This window comes from Spinacia oleracea, chromosome 2 (assembly GCF_020520425.1).
Source record: "Spinacia oleracea cultivar Varoflay chromosome 2, BTI_SOV_V1, whole genome shotgun sequence".
In the NCBI taxonomy this organism is placed as follows: domain Eukaryota; kingdom Viridiplantae; phylum Streptophyta; class Magnoliopsida; order Caryophyllales; family Amaranthaceae; genus Spinacia; species Spinacia oleracea.
In genome coordinates, this window is record NC_079488.1 from 103128705 (window position 1) to 103145241 (window position 16537).

Genomic DNA, 16537 nt, shown 5'->3' on the forward strand with positions numbered 1-16537 from the left:
CTTGAGAACTTCATGAAATTTCTTGCTTATGGTTTTACCAGAATGCTTAAATCTATTTTGCATATTACGATTAGACTGAAATTGAGCACATAAATATATAAAGATACCAAGTGCTTCTTCGGCAAGCATTGTCCTAGTCGACTTTAAACCATAATTGTCAAACAATAATTTGGCAAGACCGAGAAACACATGAGGTTCCATCCTCAATATTCTGTAGCTCTCACCTGGAGTAGATAAAACTTCTTGTAGCCATTGCCATCCAGAACACAGTGAAACTCTAGGGGGTTGTTTAACCAAATACTTGAGATAGTATTTGGTTAGTATCGCTACCCCTGTAAAAGCATATAACATCATTTGTTTTCCCCTCAACTCTTCTTGTAATAGCATTTGTTGATGGTCTTCTTCTTCCGAGTACGCATCCAGTACGTCATCATTATCACTTCTATTTGAACCCGGTTCGTCATTACTTTCACTTCCATTTGAACCCAGTTCGTCATCATTATCACTTCCATTTGAACTAATCTGATAAAAGAAGCATTATACAATAAGAAAAAAACCCAAAAAACTTAGATATATAAAGAAACGGAGTCTGTTACAAGAAAGTAATTAAATAGAGTATTCATGAAAACATAAAGACAATGCTACATTAAAAAAAAAAAAAAAGACCTAACTTCGAGAAGTGTTCTTCTCCCTTAATTTCTAGGTTCTTCTCTCTAATTAATTCTTGTTCAAGCCAAGAACTCCTTATATCTTCATCTGGAATAGCAACAAACATCTCCCTATATTCTCGTTTGACAAATAAATGAGTTCCTAGCATATAAAGTTCACTTCCTAACTCTACCCCTAGAGTTGTAGCTAGCAAAACTAAACACTCTTGAATGGTACAACCAGGTTGGTCAGTTCTTCTTGATGTTATTGTGGCACTAGATTGAGAAAAGCTCTCCATTGCTCCAACAATACGTTTTAGCTCTTTTTGCATTAGCTTAGCTGGCTAACTTTAGATTTCTTCCCCATCTGTAATTTTTTCCCAGTTCCTTTCGTCATCTCAATACCCTCACTTTCGATTTGTTGACATTGTGTTTCAGTTTGAGTTGTACTATCATCAAGAGTGATGTCCACTTGCTCCACATCTTCATCATATCATAGTGTTGACTCGTCTTCCACTTCTGTTTCTTCTTGTGAGTAAGGGTTCCATGAAGTGGTAGATGAAGCATATATCTTATTAAACATAATCTCTAACTCGGTTAAATTTTGTATGCCACCATATCGAAACTTTGCAACAATGGGATTCACCTACATAATACAAAAAATAATTAATTACAACTAGTTAAAAAAAGTGGGATTTTTTTTTTAAAGTTAAGAGTTACTTTTACTAGTACCTGTTTTTCCCACCAACCGTCTGGTGCATCGATTGTGTTTTTCCCATGATTCCATCCTAATCCAGTTTCTTTGTCAACTACGTTCTTCCATGTAGTATACTCAATTTTCAACTTCTCCCACTTGTTTTTCAATTGCTTTTGATCAAATTTCTTTCCGGTTCGTTCATAGAACTTTTTAATCATATTACTCCAACCAATTTTGTTAAAATGAGTGTGTGGTCTATTCCCTGTAGTCACCTCTTCAGCACATACCTCACAATATATCTTAGTGGATTGATCAGTCCAAGTTGCTTTTGCTCTCTTTAATTGTTGATCATTAATCTAAATTCATAAGAGTAGATTGAAAAATACACCCAATACCCAAACGTATATGATAATGAAGCACGAGGAAATAAAGAAAGGTTGTTTCTCTACTTTAAACCAAATAACCATGCTTGTCTAGCTTTCATGATTTGTCATTGTTAATTAAGGACTTTTGTACCCATTTTTATCAACTGTTGCTCTTTCTTCCTTTACCTTACTTTTCTCATATACAGGAAGCTAAGGTGAATATGATCTTATTTGGAGTAAAGGTGTATAACACAATCCAAGAAATTATTTTTCCCCTTTTTTTTTCGTATGAACCAAAATTGGGTTACAAAATCTAGATTTGAACCAATATAAACAAAGAAAGAATATACGAAATTGCTAATAGATCATCTGAACTGAGAGCAATAATCTGGATATAAATCAATCAATACATGTGAACCAATTAATCTGGACACTTTTTGGTGGAAAAAAACATAAAAAATGACATGAAACCACAAGATTATTAATCTACAAAAAATTTAACAAATCTCACCTCATTAGAAGAGTTGTGTGCTGGATGTGTAGGTAAAGGAAGAGAATTACCAGCAATATTTTTCCCCTGTTTAGAAGAATTAAGAAATTTTTAGGATAATTAATTATTACAAAAGATGAATAGATCTACAAATTGTTTGAATTTACCTTGCCAACTACTGAACTCTTTTTAGGTGGACGAAAAGATGGTGCCGGTGGTCGTGGATTTCCTGGTTGCATCTTCCCGTGAGGTAGAGTTGATTTTTTAAAATTTTAGATGTTCATGAGACTGAGAGGCGTTGGAGCAGAGAACGAAGGAGTAGTACTGGGCTTCTCTTCAGGAAGGTGAGAGAAAGAAGGGAGGGGAGTATTAAGGTTAGATGGGACTTCTAAGGAATATTGTTAAAAGATAAGTATATTTTAGTCCGAAAAATTATCTCATTAAAGAGGGGAAACAGCTCCCCGAGAAACACTTTGGAGAAGCTCCAAATTCGTGTTTCTCCTTCTCTTCTTTCCTAGGAGCTATTTTGGGCTTCTCTAAGAAGTATTTCTCCTCTTTGTTTACCCCTTTTTTGGCCCAAAAATTGTTTCTCAAGTAGAGAAACATCTAGAGAAGCTTGGCCAAACAGCCTCTTACTCCGTAATTGTCAAATGGTGCATCGACGAGGAGTCGGTCTAATTGATGTAACTTAGAGTTTGTACAATTAATTTATTTTGACTTATATGTTTAGATAAGTTCATACATCTTCCGATTTTAATACTTAACATTAATCAATTTTACGTATGCCTATGCACAACTTTGATCATTAATATGTTTGATTCTCTTTAAGAAAAAATTATAAAAAGTTAATGTTTTGAAAATACAAATTGAGACAAATCTAACAACATCCTACATGATTATGTTTTATCTTACATATAAATCACAAACAATAGTCAAAATAGAATATGTAAATAGTGTAAAATACTCAAACGTTGCAAGCATTAAAAATCAGAGGAAGTATAAGCTTAGCAAAATGATCCATTTACAGGGAAGACAATTGAAATCTCCATTACTCAAATAATTGTAAGAGACACTTTGTCCTTAGTTGTTAATTTTGATGCTTGTACTTTTCATTTTGCTAAGAGATCATGTAATAGGTGGCACACACCATTGTAAAGGCCTCTCTCAATTTTGAAGAGGTCTTAATTTGGATAGAAGAGTGTCCACTTGAATTTGTTTCCATTGTCCTAGAGGACAAGGCTTCCATTGAATGAGCATTGATCACTTTCTCATCAAAAAAAAAAAAAGTTTTGCAAAATGAGATTTTTTTTTCAGAAAATTTAGCACACCTTAGGTTCTTTTCAACAAAAATAAGTTCAAATAAGTTAATTTTAGCCAAATTCAGTTAAACCAAACAGATCCTTAATATAATCCATTCTTGACAACCTTTTATTTATTTTTAATCATTTATTATCTCATGTTGTGAGCTCATATGATATTTAATTAATCTCTTAATTTGTATTTTTCTCATCTTAAAAGTTAAAGTACCCACATGAATGATACTTTTTTGAATTTCTTTGAATTTCTATTAAGGACAATTTGCCAAGTACAACACAAAAGCTACACTTACCCTAGGGGTAAATATAGTCATCATACCCTTTTCACATAATTGGTTATTTTTGCCAAGTCAGTTCCTAGTCACATCCTAGTCAGGCCTAAAATTTTAGGCCCTGTTTGATCATGAATTTGATTTTTTTTAAAAAACATTTCCTTTTAATTTTTTGTCTGAAAATGTCAATGAAACCTATGTTTGATCCGTTGTGTGTTGTTGTGTTTTGCACCGCAGACTAGTTCAAGAATTCATGTTTGAGTGTCGATGAATTACCTTGTTTCCTCTTTAATCGATTCTACGTTACCGCATTTCAACTCAGACCCTCTTGAGTTTCGATAAAACCAAAGTTGAAGGAAGATTCATTTTCGATGATACCGAAGTGGTAGGCGTTATTGGTTTTTGCTGATTCCATTGATGAATTGTAGATTGTACCTGAAATTATCTTGTTATTTGTTTCTGGGAAGTTACTTAATCCATCAATGGTATAATATATTTTTAGGACGATAAATTATTATTTTTTTGTATAAATTTGTTGATTCTCAGATTTAATAGGTGGTTTCATAAATAAAATCTAAAATGAACAGAATTTATAAAAAAAAGGGAATTATAAGGGGGGGGGGAGTGAATTTGTTTATTTTCACCATATATGCTCATGCCCAGACTCAAACTCGTGACCAAGGGGTATGCAATTCTCTATGTTCATGTTGTAACCATTGTGACGTGAGGCCTTAGCCATTATTATTTTGGTGTAACAAATGTATATGAGTGTTTTCCGTGTCACGTACCGTACACATTTAATTAAAATATAAAGTACTTTAATTCTAAAAAATTAAATTGTATGCGATAGTTATTTAACAACAAAATTTAAAACTAATTGGAGTTACTTTTGACAATCCAATATTAAATAGTTGACATTTAGTGTCATTAATGTCATTCAAATGCTAAATAGTTGAAAAGGAAAAGAGTTTTTAGTTGTTTGCATAAGTGCATAAGTGCTACTCGACATAGTACTCCACTGTAGTACAACAAAATACTTGAATTTGTACAACTCGATATACTATGACACTATAGATTGATCACAAAGAAACAATATCAACCAACCTGACTACAATAGGTGCACAACATCATCTTTATCCTCCTCATGGAAAGGATCCCGACGACATCCTAATATGGTCAGTTTCTTCCATACCGATGAATGTTTCATCGGAAACAACTTCGAAAGTTGTTCTTTGGTTTGTGAAGAGATAAAGTTGAGTTTAAGGGAAGGTTTGTTAGGAATTAAATGCAACTTAATTAAATCGAAGAAAGGTCGGATTGGAGTTTGGGGACAAAGTCGTAATTTGGACATGAGAATGGTTAGTTATGATCTTGTGTGCAAGAAAAACTTGTTAATAGCTACAATTGATATTTGGGATTTGGGGACTTGGGCCAAGAAGTACTGGACAACAAGGTTGCAAGGAGAATTCCAATATTACACTAGGTTTTGTATTAATGCACATCACGTCGGCCAAAGATGTTGTTTGCTAATTAATATATTTCCTAGTTTACATAGGTTTGTAATTAGGAAAGTAGATAGAATTTTGGTATGTATATGTACAACTAAGATATTATACTTGGAAGGCAAGTTTAATGTATCCTAGTTTATGAGGGTTTTTAGTTTAGCTATAAAAGAAGGTTTATGCCTAGCTAGAAAATAAGAGAGAAAATATATTAGTGAGAGGAATATTCAATTGAGGGTTATTGTATTATTTTGTAGGAACTTAATAATACGATAATATTCGAGGGGAGGAAATCTAAATTTGCGGGTTCTACATTGTATTTGCGGGTTTGTTCCTAATTATTCGTGGCACGCGTTTGGTTATTGAACTAATGGCTATCCAATGTTTCATCTTGTTAGCATCTGATGTTCGTACACAAATCGTATCATCAAGAAACTCAAATTTAAATTTGGAAATATTCAAACGTCTTACGGCCTTAGCCCACTCATCATAGTTCGACACCTCCCTTAATTTAATCGGTGTAATCAAAACTCCTAGACCATCACTCGGTCGTAGGTAATAGTCGAGATCAACTGGTGCCTCAGCCTTGGGTATTTCATCGTCCTTGCCCATTAATATAACAAAGAAAAGATGCTTGCGTGGTAATTGAAATTGCAAACCAACAAAAAACTCACGGGTTCTCAGCAATTTTGTGGACTGTTGTTCTCAATCTCCAAACAATTTTTCTCGAGCGGAAAGAAAACTAGGGTTTTTAACCTAGGGTCATGATACTATGACAAATATTAATCCAACTCGTCTATTCTCATTAATTCTCAACGTATATATAGTACATCACAGAAAGGTTATTTAAGTAACTTATCATATCTAGGACATTCCATGAAAAAAAACATATCCAGAACATTACAATATTAACACAATATTCTAATCGTAACAGTGTAATACCCCACTATTTTATGATTTCGTAAAATGTATTCGATAGTTAAAAATAGTTTTATCTACTTATTAAATGAGTTTTCTTAAATTACACAATTTATTAATAGTTTTAAAAATCTAAACACTATTTTAAACTTAGTAGGATTCTATTTATGGGAGTATATATATACTCATTTAAACCCTAGAAATAATTTCATAATGATATGAAACCGTTTTCTTTTCCTTTTCTCCCTTTTGGCGTTGATTTGCTACTTTGTGCAAATATGGAGATCAAGAGGAAAACACCATTATTATTTTATAAGAATCATTAGAGAACCCATGATAATCATATTCCATCAGCCCCTTTTCAATTATAAAGATCAACTCTGACCTTTGATCATCATACCATCATCTCGATTAAATCTTCACCAAAGTCATTGAACTGATTTTTATGTGCATCTTTGGTTTTGGATTTTCTTTATACAACCGTTAATATTTCCGGAAAGGTAATCACACGTACTTAGTCTATTCGAATTATCTGTATATGTAAATTGTAATCACACTTAGTCCCTTCTAATTGTTCGTGTATATTATTATTTGTAATCACACACTTTTAATTAGTCCCTCGAGTTGTTTGTATAGTTATTGTAATCACACAGACCTAGTCTATTGAGTTATTCATATTTATTAATTATTATGTGTAATCACGCGCACTTAGTCCCTTAATGTTATTTGTTGTATTAATCGGTTGTAGTTCATGGAGTTCGATTTCGTAGATTTTGAGTATTATGATTTGGTTATTTACATGTGGTCTTCCGTAATACTACATCATATAGTGTATACTTGGTGATATTTATGGGTGGATTAGTAGTGTTGTGTTATTATTTTTATGTGCGTGCAGTTTATTACTTGTTTGGGCTTAAATATTTTGTCTTACATTATTGATGAGTTGTTTTACGGTTATTTCCAATGAGGATATCACTAGGTTAATGAAGGTTTTTCTATGGTGGCGAGAGTATTGATTAGTTAGGATTAGTCCATTATTATTGAAGATGATTGAGGATTTATATATAAGTTTCTTTTCCGTTCAAGAATTTAAAGTATCACGAGTAATGTTATTTGGGAACTTTTGTGCCGTTGAGAAGTATATTATTAACCTAGAATGGGTATCAGTTATTATTGATCATATTATGAGATATTATGTGAAGACGGTAATTATATATTCTTGGTTTGAGGCTCAACGTTATAGACCTTAGTCCTTGGCATGTTGGTAAGGAGATGATAACCATCAGTAGAGGAGCAAGATACAATCTTTATTTTTCTTAATCTCCCCAAAAGTGGGATTTGGTCCAAAAGTGGCCTTGACTCAGAGAGTCTTTCTAGTAGCTATTGAGAGTTTCAAGTTTTTATACTTGTTGGTTTATTATTCGAATTACCCATGTCCAAGGCTAGGTATAGAACAAAGAGCAAATATGGCACCTATTGGGTTGAGTACGTTTAGTAGAGGAAAAGATCATATCAATATATTTGAGGTTCATATGAAGAGAAGATTTATAGTTTCCGTATAGTATGGAGTTAGTTTTATTTTTGGGATCATACTTGAAATGTAGTTTCATACTACATTATTTACATGACACTTTATTACTCTATTTTAGTATGTTTCTGTTTGTAACGGGTGATTACTCAGCTTTTTGCTGACGTGTGTGTTTATTTGCTATGTGTGTTTGCGGCCATGTCTTTTTCTTAAGGTGGCCCTGCGACGATCCTTTTGGAATTTGTCCTCTATGGTGAGCAGTCAATATTAACTGGAGCAGATTGATCGTGAAAGATCGCAATTCAAGATGAAGGAGCTCAAGTGTTATCGTATAGTCTTTTATGACAGTTTAATACTTTTCAGTTGTAAATAGACCACCTAGTAATCGAGTTGTAATAGTTTAAGTTTTGTAAGCCTTAGCACTTGACAATGTGGTCAAGTGTGGCGGTGATGCCTCCGATTTAGGTGTAAGCTTCCGCAAATATCTATAAAGTATGTATTATTTCTCATTTATTTAAAGTTAGTAAATCGGGGGTGTTACAAACAGTATATGTGTCATGTTTTTTTGTTTAAATAAACCAATGTTTGTTGCTTGCTACTCTGCTATATCAAAGAGAAAATGACAATCACTCCATTTCGTTCATGAATATATCAAAGTAATTGGAACTATATATTACATTAAAAACGCACAACATAAAAACAAAATCAAGTCAACGAGTTTCTAATGAAAATTTATTTAGCACTCTTCTTGCGAGAGTGGGAATCAGTTACGAACTTGCAACATGTCAGTGCTGTTAAGTTTTTGCAATAGTGAAATTAAAGTTTTCAACAATATATCTTGACAGAAGAAACAAGAAGTGTAATCTACATTGAATATAAAATTAACCAATCAACATTTGCATTTGAAAACAATATTTGACCACAAATATGTATAAAGTTGTTAAACGTGTCATGACTCACTAAGGTTTCAACGCTGGGTACCTAAGAGTTACAACGTAACTTCTATTCACCGCAACGTCATTCAACATACGTTCTGAACCCGTACTTTGAACTCTTGCCCCACTCAATCACTTATGCCTTAGGTTCTTAGTTAAGCACGTCATCCAAATCTTCAAACCTAAGTTCAGAAGGTTGAACAAGAAAATAAAACACATCGACTTTCTCAACATAACACACATAAGTTGAGTTTGAAACACTGACATTCTTAAGCATAATTTTGAATGTCCAATTTTTATCATCATCTTCAAAATAAAGGACACCGAAGTTAAGACATCATCATATTATAAGTTAGACATGTTTATATAATGTGGATGCATCTTTTTCCGTCTGATTCAGAAATGTTAACCAGGCCAACACAGGGAACTTATCAACATTCACGGTTCGTAGACTTGAAAAATCAAATTCTTTCTAATGCAAGTAATGTATGTATTCAATGAAATCCATAGCATACACAAGTTCATGGTCTTTTGCTTTGTCTACATCCATCTCACCACTCCCAACACCAAGAATATCAACATCGATCACAACTATCTTCATCGGGGTTGCAGCATACGGAATAAAATATTACAACTTCAACATAGCGATTCCACCAGATCAGATGAATTTACACTATTGTAGCGTTCTCTAGTTTATTGAGAATTATTATAAGAAAATTCATGAGCTTGGTTTATAAGCCAAATCATATTAGCCTATTAAGCCAACACATTAATAAATTATGATACTATTTTTCAAAATATTTAGGGATAATAGATAAAAATATGGTATATAAAATCATTTACGAAGTACAAAACCAAAAACCAAATAATTGATTACAATACGTCGTTTATTGAATTACAAATTATATGAAACAAATTACATCAAAATATTTTAATTTTGTTTTTATTATTACAAAACTCAATCTATATTTAAAATGATATTTTTAGTTTGTACGTTGGAAATTTTGGTATTTACTATCTTGAAAATACATCACTTTTTTATTAACTATCTTAAATTTTTTGTTATTACTCCCTCCGTCTCGGAATACTTGACCCGTTTTCCTTATCGGGCCGTCCCTTAATACTTGACCTGTTTCTAAAAATGGAAATATTCTAACAATATTATATTATTTCTCACTCCACCCCTATTAACCCACCTACCCCCTACTCCATACAAAAAATAATTAAAAATTCAACCCCTACTCTCCCTAACCCCACCCCTTTACACATTTCCCACTAACTACATTAAAATAATACCCCACTATCAACTACTACCTATTAAATTAAATAAGTCAATTCAAGTCCCTTAAACTCTGTGTCGGTCAAACCGGGTCGAGTATTCCGGGACGGAGGGAGTATAATTTATTAACTTAAATATTTTAATACCTTTACTATCTTTTAACTTGTTTATTTTTCTATTTACTCCACTTACGGAGTACGTCTTATTTTGATAAAATCAATTTACTTTCATTAAAATTTGTGCCGGTCAAAATGCACTAATCATTTTTGTACTAAGAAATATATCCTCTTAATAGTTTTAAGTGATTCAAATCTTATTTTACCCATTTTTCTGAAAATAATTCAAAGCTCATGATTCACAATTCACAATTCACAATTACTATTTTTGAAAAAAAAAAGTAACATGTTATTCCGTAATATTAATTACATCATTTACGGGTAACAATATGCAAAAACAAGTTATGTGAAACAAAATAAATCGATTAAAATATAATCAACTATAATTTACGAAATATCAAATCGTACTTCGTGTGAAACAAATTGCATTAAAATGTACCTTTGTTTTATTATGACACAACTGAATTGTATTTAAATTAATATTTAATTATAAATTATTTTATAAAAAATATAGAGGACTCATATATTTTTATTTTGTCTCGGATCTCTAAAATATCAAAAATGTTATTGCATGTTGTTTAGCAAATTTTGAATCCCTACTAGTTTAAATAATTCAGATGCTTGATAAGACCAATATCAATTATTTTCCACACATAATTAACAAAATGTACATCTACTACATCGTCATAAATTCCATCATAATATTTGATTTTCATAACTACAATTAGAAAACAAACTAAACCACTAAATAATTCATATGAGACTTGACAAGACATTAGCAAAAGGTTACGGAGTATCAATTAACTTTTTTATCGATTATTACAAAATAAAATGAAAAGAGGTTAAGGAAGTGTTTTTCCTTCCGTATGATGATAATTGGGTAGATGTTTTTTCGAGTAAAATTTATTTTAAGACAGTGTATGTTTTTTTTGAAATCTAATTGTACTAAAATTTTTCGTGTAACGGCTTTCAAATATTCATAGTATTGGGTTTTTTTTCCTAAAAATAGAAAATCATCAAGTTTGAGTTCTAAGTTAAATTTCTTTTTTTAAAATGAAAATCAAAATAAGTTTAAGTTTCCGTTTTCAAAAAAATGAGAGTTCATAAGTTTTTTTTTCCCCGTTAAGTTTCGAGATTTATTCATTCATTTTTAAAAAAAATGTCATCAGCCCGTTAAGTTTTGAGTTTTATTCATTCATGCATCTTTAATAAAATGTCATCAGCCCGTTAAGTGTTGAGGTTTATTCATTCTTCTTTAATAAAATGTCACTAGAATTATCCAAAGTTAGTTAAGTATCCGATTTTAAAAAACTCCATTCACTATATGAACATCTTCAATGACTCTGTTAGAAGTATCAGTTCATGTCAACAGATTTCCAACGACTCGTGAGGGAACTGTTCACATTCCTAGTGATGACCCTTAAGTCAAATGTTATCACTCGGGGGCTCGTGAGACCCTCGCCTAAGTTTGGTCTTATTCAGCCTTGGCCCCCTATCCATTATCAAAGGGTTGACAGGAACTCTCTGGTCCGTTTTGTTGCAAAAAAGATCTGAATAGAATTGGGAAAAGGCCATTTTAACCCCATATGGAGTATCTGTCCAGTTCTCACTCATATCAAAGATTGAGTAAATTGTGTTTTGTTGCCTTCTGTGCTTGATGCTCTGATAAAAGAGTTTGGTGTTCTCATTCCCTTTTTCCAACCACTGAAGTTTGGCAGTTTGTTGCAAGAAGGAGAGGTACACCCGATGAGCAATTCTGTAGAATTATGCAGCCTGTTTCTCCTCAGTAGCAGCTATGATATCACCAGGAGACTGATGAAGTCTAGTTTGCTTCTGTAAGAGATCTTCATATGCCTTCACATCCTCAGCCTCAACATTGCTAAAACCAGCTTTATTCAGTAATTTCAGATCAACTTTGAGCCATTTCAATCTTTGCTGGATTCTAAACATATGGCAACCATGAACCTGTTTGTTCCGATTCCTCCGAACCAAACCCATGAAATTGTCAGCACATGTCCACATATTGTAGAACCTGAATGGTTTCTTGATGTTAGTTCTTCTATAACCCTTAAGGATCATAGGGTTATGGTCAAACAAGCCTTCAGGTAAGAAGTTAGCCTCCACTGCAGGGAACATATCAGTCCAGCTAGCATTACTGCAGGGAACATATCAGTCCAGCTAGCATTAGCCAACACTCTGTCAATTCTAGAAAGCACCCTATCCACCCCCTCTTGTTTATTGCTCCATGTAAACTGTGATATATGCGTTATATATAGAGTTTTTACCCTCGTCCCTTAGTACTTTTCTATGTTAAATGAGCTCTTAGGAGCCATTTTGAGTACTAATCTGTGTTATTGAGTGTGCCTTTTCAGGTTCGTTTAATGAGAAATTGGCCTTTTTAGGCTCGTTTCATGATGATATGGGCCACTACACGATCCCGAGGAGGTTCGGTGAGATTATTGTCAACTCTTGGGAGCCTATGATGCTTACATTTGAGCCCCAAGGGTTAGACTTGGTGATAATATTGATGTAGGATGCGTTTAGCCGGTCGCCCTACGACTGGAGGGCGAATGGAGATAATCGGGCGAGAAACAAAGAACATTAACTGCTCCAGCACGCGCCCGATCGGGAAGACTTCGCCTGGTGCCCATCGGGCTCCCATCTTGCAGCCACTGTGAAGCCTTTCTCATCCGCCCGATCGGGCAGAATTCTTCCCGATCGACTTGATTGCGAGCCAAAATCCCGATTGGGCGACGACAACCTGAGCGCGCGTTTCATTTAGTTTATTTCCGGTTTTTCCTTCTAACTTTGGGCAAGACTATATATATGGAGCCCTTAGCTCATTGTAATCACTTTGTTTTCTAGCTTTAAACACTTGGTTTATTTTGAGTGCTTGTTTTTATTCTCCCAAAATTACTATCAAACACTTAGTTTATTTTTAATCAAATTTTCAATTTTTCATTTACTCGCTCGTTCTTCGTTTAGGTATTAATTCTTGCCTTGTTTTGTTACTTTGTTTGAATCATATTTTAAATTAATATGTTTGCATTGGTTATTTCAAATATGCGTGAGTAGTTTCACTCTAGGATTTTGGGAATGCATAAATTAATATGAAGGGATGACTAATTATTGTTGATTGTTGGTATTATTGGTTTATGCCTATTGATTGTTTTCATTTACTATGCGATTGAAATTACGCAGGTCTAATTGTATTAGTCTAGCAATATCAAGTTATGATTCGAGAGATGCAATTTGATATTTAGGCATGTTTCAATAGGTAGAATTGGGATTAATACGTAACGAGAGCCCGTTAATTCTAAGTCTATGATTAATATCGATTCAAGAGAGAATGCTAGTCTAATTAACTGTTTTATTGATTATTAATATTGTTTATCATCCTGGATTGTTGTTCATTGGTGAGTCGATTGCCCTAGACCTTTTAATATCTGAATTCCTCCTTGTTTAATTATTGTCGTAGTTTACTACTCAAACCAACCAATTTTCTTGTTTCCCAATAGTCTAGACCTTAGTTTTAGTCATAGAAAGAACGTATGTTTCCCTGTGGATCCGATCCCTACTTCCCTTACTATCTTGTTAGTGGACTTAGGTTTATCTTTAATTAGGTGATACGACTTTATCCTGTCAAACTGCCTCCCCACGGTCTTGATGGTGGACAGATTACAGTAAGTCATGCAGGATCTCATAGCTTGGATTTCCTTAATTCTAACAGGGGCTCCCAGTCTATCCTCAATGTCCATCAGTGCATTGAAATCACCCATATAACCCATGGTTGGTTACAATTGTCTGCAATATGAGTGAAGGAATTCCACATAGGAATTTATCTTCCTTGACATTCATGCCATTATAAAGGTGCAAAGAAAACCAACACCTGTGCTTCTAGGGTTTATGAAGTAGTGGATATGCTGACTGCTCATGGCTAGAATATTCACTACAAATGAGGTAGAATCCCAAGCCACCACAATTCCACCCGAGGTAGTACAACTAACATTAGTGGTAAAATTCCACCCAGGACAAACACACAGGTATAAGTCATTCAGTTTAGGTGCTTTTTCACAATTTAGGTAAAAAAAACCAATTGGGCCTTCTTTCACAACTTTTTTTTTTTTTTTTTTTTTTTGACAGGCTCTAAAACAATAAACCTAGCTGCTTTGTTGGAGACCACTCACCCTTGCATGGATAGCAAGTTTATGGGCGTCCAACGTAGCTTGTCTACTAGCATAAGAAATTTTACAATAATTAAAAGAGTAACCTAAATTGAGAATATCCTCAATGATGTTCTTAAGGTAGTTAGGAGCTTCTTTGATATCCTTCATGAATCCAATAAGCGACTTGCAGTCTGTGTTGATGTTGATCTCCTTGTAATCCTTATCTTTGAGCCACTTTAGCAGTAGTAGGATGCCTCTAGCTTCTGCGTCTGTCGCTGACGTACATCTTATTGGCATGCTCATTGTATGCAGGGTATCATCTGTGTTTTTGTTGAAAATTCTCCATCCAATTCCTGCCTGACACTTGTTTCTTTTGGTATCAGTCACTTTCCATGCTCCATCTACATTTGCTGTAACCGATGTATTGCTTATATCCCTCATACCAATGGAACTATAGAAGTCATTATCAATCCCAGCTCTCCTTTGTGGTTCCATGTGATGATCCACTCTGTTGTGGGAAGCCATATGTGCATTTTTGGTCCATTGTTGCATTGACTCCATGACAGTGTTTGGATTAGGATCTACCCCTCGAAAGATGACTTCATTCCTGTGCTTCCAAATTGCCCAAAAACCTGCAAAGAAATTGTTAGTAGTATCATAATAAGGTATATCATCTTTGGTTATTTTTGTAATCCACTGCATGGTCCAGTCCTTGATTGATGTTGTATTTCCAGCCCTCGTGTTGATGCCCAACGGGCTAGAAAGCCACATTCTTGTCACCCATTCGCAATCACGAAATAGGTGAGCTGCATTCTCTTGTTCCTTGTTACAGAACACACAGATGGGATCAACTGGGATCCCTCTTTGATTGATATTTTGTTTTGTTGGTAGTGCGTTGTTGCATAGCCTCCATATGAACACCTTCCACTTGTGGAGTGTATTGATGACCCAAAAATGCTTCCAGATTTTACTGGTGTCTCTATACTTTCCATGCATTTCACACTCATTAATTAGGAAAGCATACCCAGATTTTACAGTGTACCTCCCTGAAGGTGTGAAGGCCCATGATTGTTCATCATTGCTTTTGACTTCCGGTATGTAAGTGTTTAGTATACTTTGAGCATCAGATCTTGGGAAGCTATTCCAAATGACATTCTGTTTCCAAACTCTTCTCTCTGGGTCTATGAGGCTATCTACTGTGGATAACTCCTTTCTTCTATCTTCAGAGATCTGTGGTTTAAAATTGACATTACACCCTTGAGTCCACCTGTCTTTGATTGTGTTAATGTCCTTTCTAGAACCTAATCTCCATCTCGTTCCTTTATGGAACTCTTTTGCTACTCTACATATACCCTTAAACCCCCAAGACCAGTGGGGTTTAATAATGCCAGTGTTACCAGCATTCAGTGGGAGGCAACCATATTTCCCCTTATAAATTCTTGCAAGAATGTTGTCCTTATTCATCTCACACCTCCATGCATATTTGTAGAGAAGAGCTCTATTGAACATAGACACATTTCGAATGCCAAGACCTCCCATCCCTTTGGGATTTTCCAGAATCCATTTATTTCGCCAATGCATCCCATTTTCTTTTCCTCGTGCCCTCCAATTTTTTTTTTTTTAATCATAGAATCAAGAGAGTTCGTAATTTTTTTTGGTAACAGGAAAATGGACATAATGTGGTTGCATAAGGATGCCAGAACTCCATTAATCAAAACCAGTTTCCCTGCCTGAGTAAGTGAGGACGCACTCCAAGATGAAATCCTTGATGATACTTTATCACAAACAAACTGAAAATCTTTAATCTTTGAAGGTGAGAACGAGATTGGTGATCCAAGGTACGTTCCAATGTTCTCCTTAAGAGTGATGGCCATGGAATCTTTAAGCTCATTCTTTTCATTTGTACCAATGTTGGGACTGAAAATAATAGACGATTTTGCCAAATTGATTACCTCTCCTGATAAATCACAGAACGAATTCAGTGCTTTTTTGATGTTTTCGCAACCATCTTTATCAGCATGAATAAAGAACAACGCATCATCAGCGAAAAAAAGGTGTGAAATTGATGGAGCTCTCCTCGCTATTTTAATTCCTTTGACCTGGTTGTTGTTTTCTAAATCTCTTATTTGCCATGATAAAACCTCCATACACAGAATAAACAAGTAGGGGGACAAGGGATCCCCCTGTCGCAAGCCACACTTTGGCCGAATAATGTTTAATGGCTCACCATTGATCAGCACCTGATATCTTACTGTTGTCACACATTCCATTATCATGTTAATCCAATTTTCCGGGAATCCCATACC

The 16537-nt window shown here is 34.2% G+C and overlaps 1 long non-coding RNA gene across 1 annotated transcript; it reads left to right on the forward strand.

The window, feature by feature from the left end:
- Positions 1-6434: 6434 nt before the first annotated feature.
- Positions 6435-8279, forward strand: LOC130467141 (uncharacterized). The gene is made up of 2 exons (XR_008927301.1): positions 6435-6707; positions 7950-8279. It is a non-coding gene; the product is annotated as an uncharacterized lncRNA (long non-coding RNA).
- The last annotated feature ends 8258 nt before the right edge of the window (positions 8280-16537 follow it).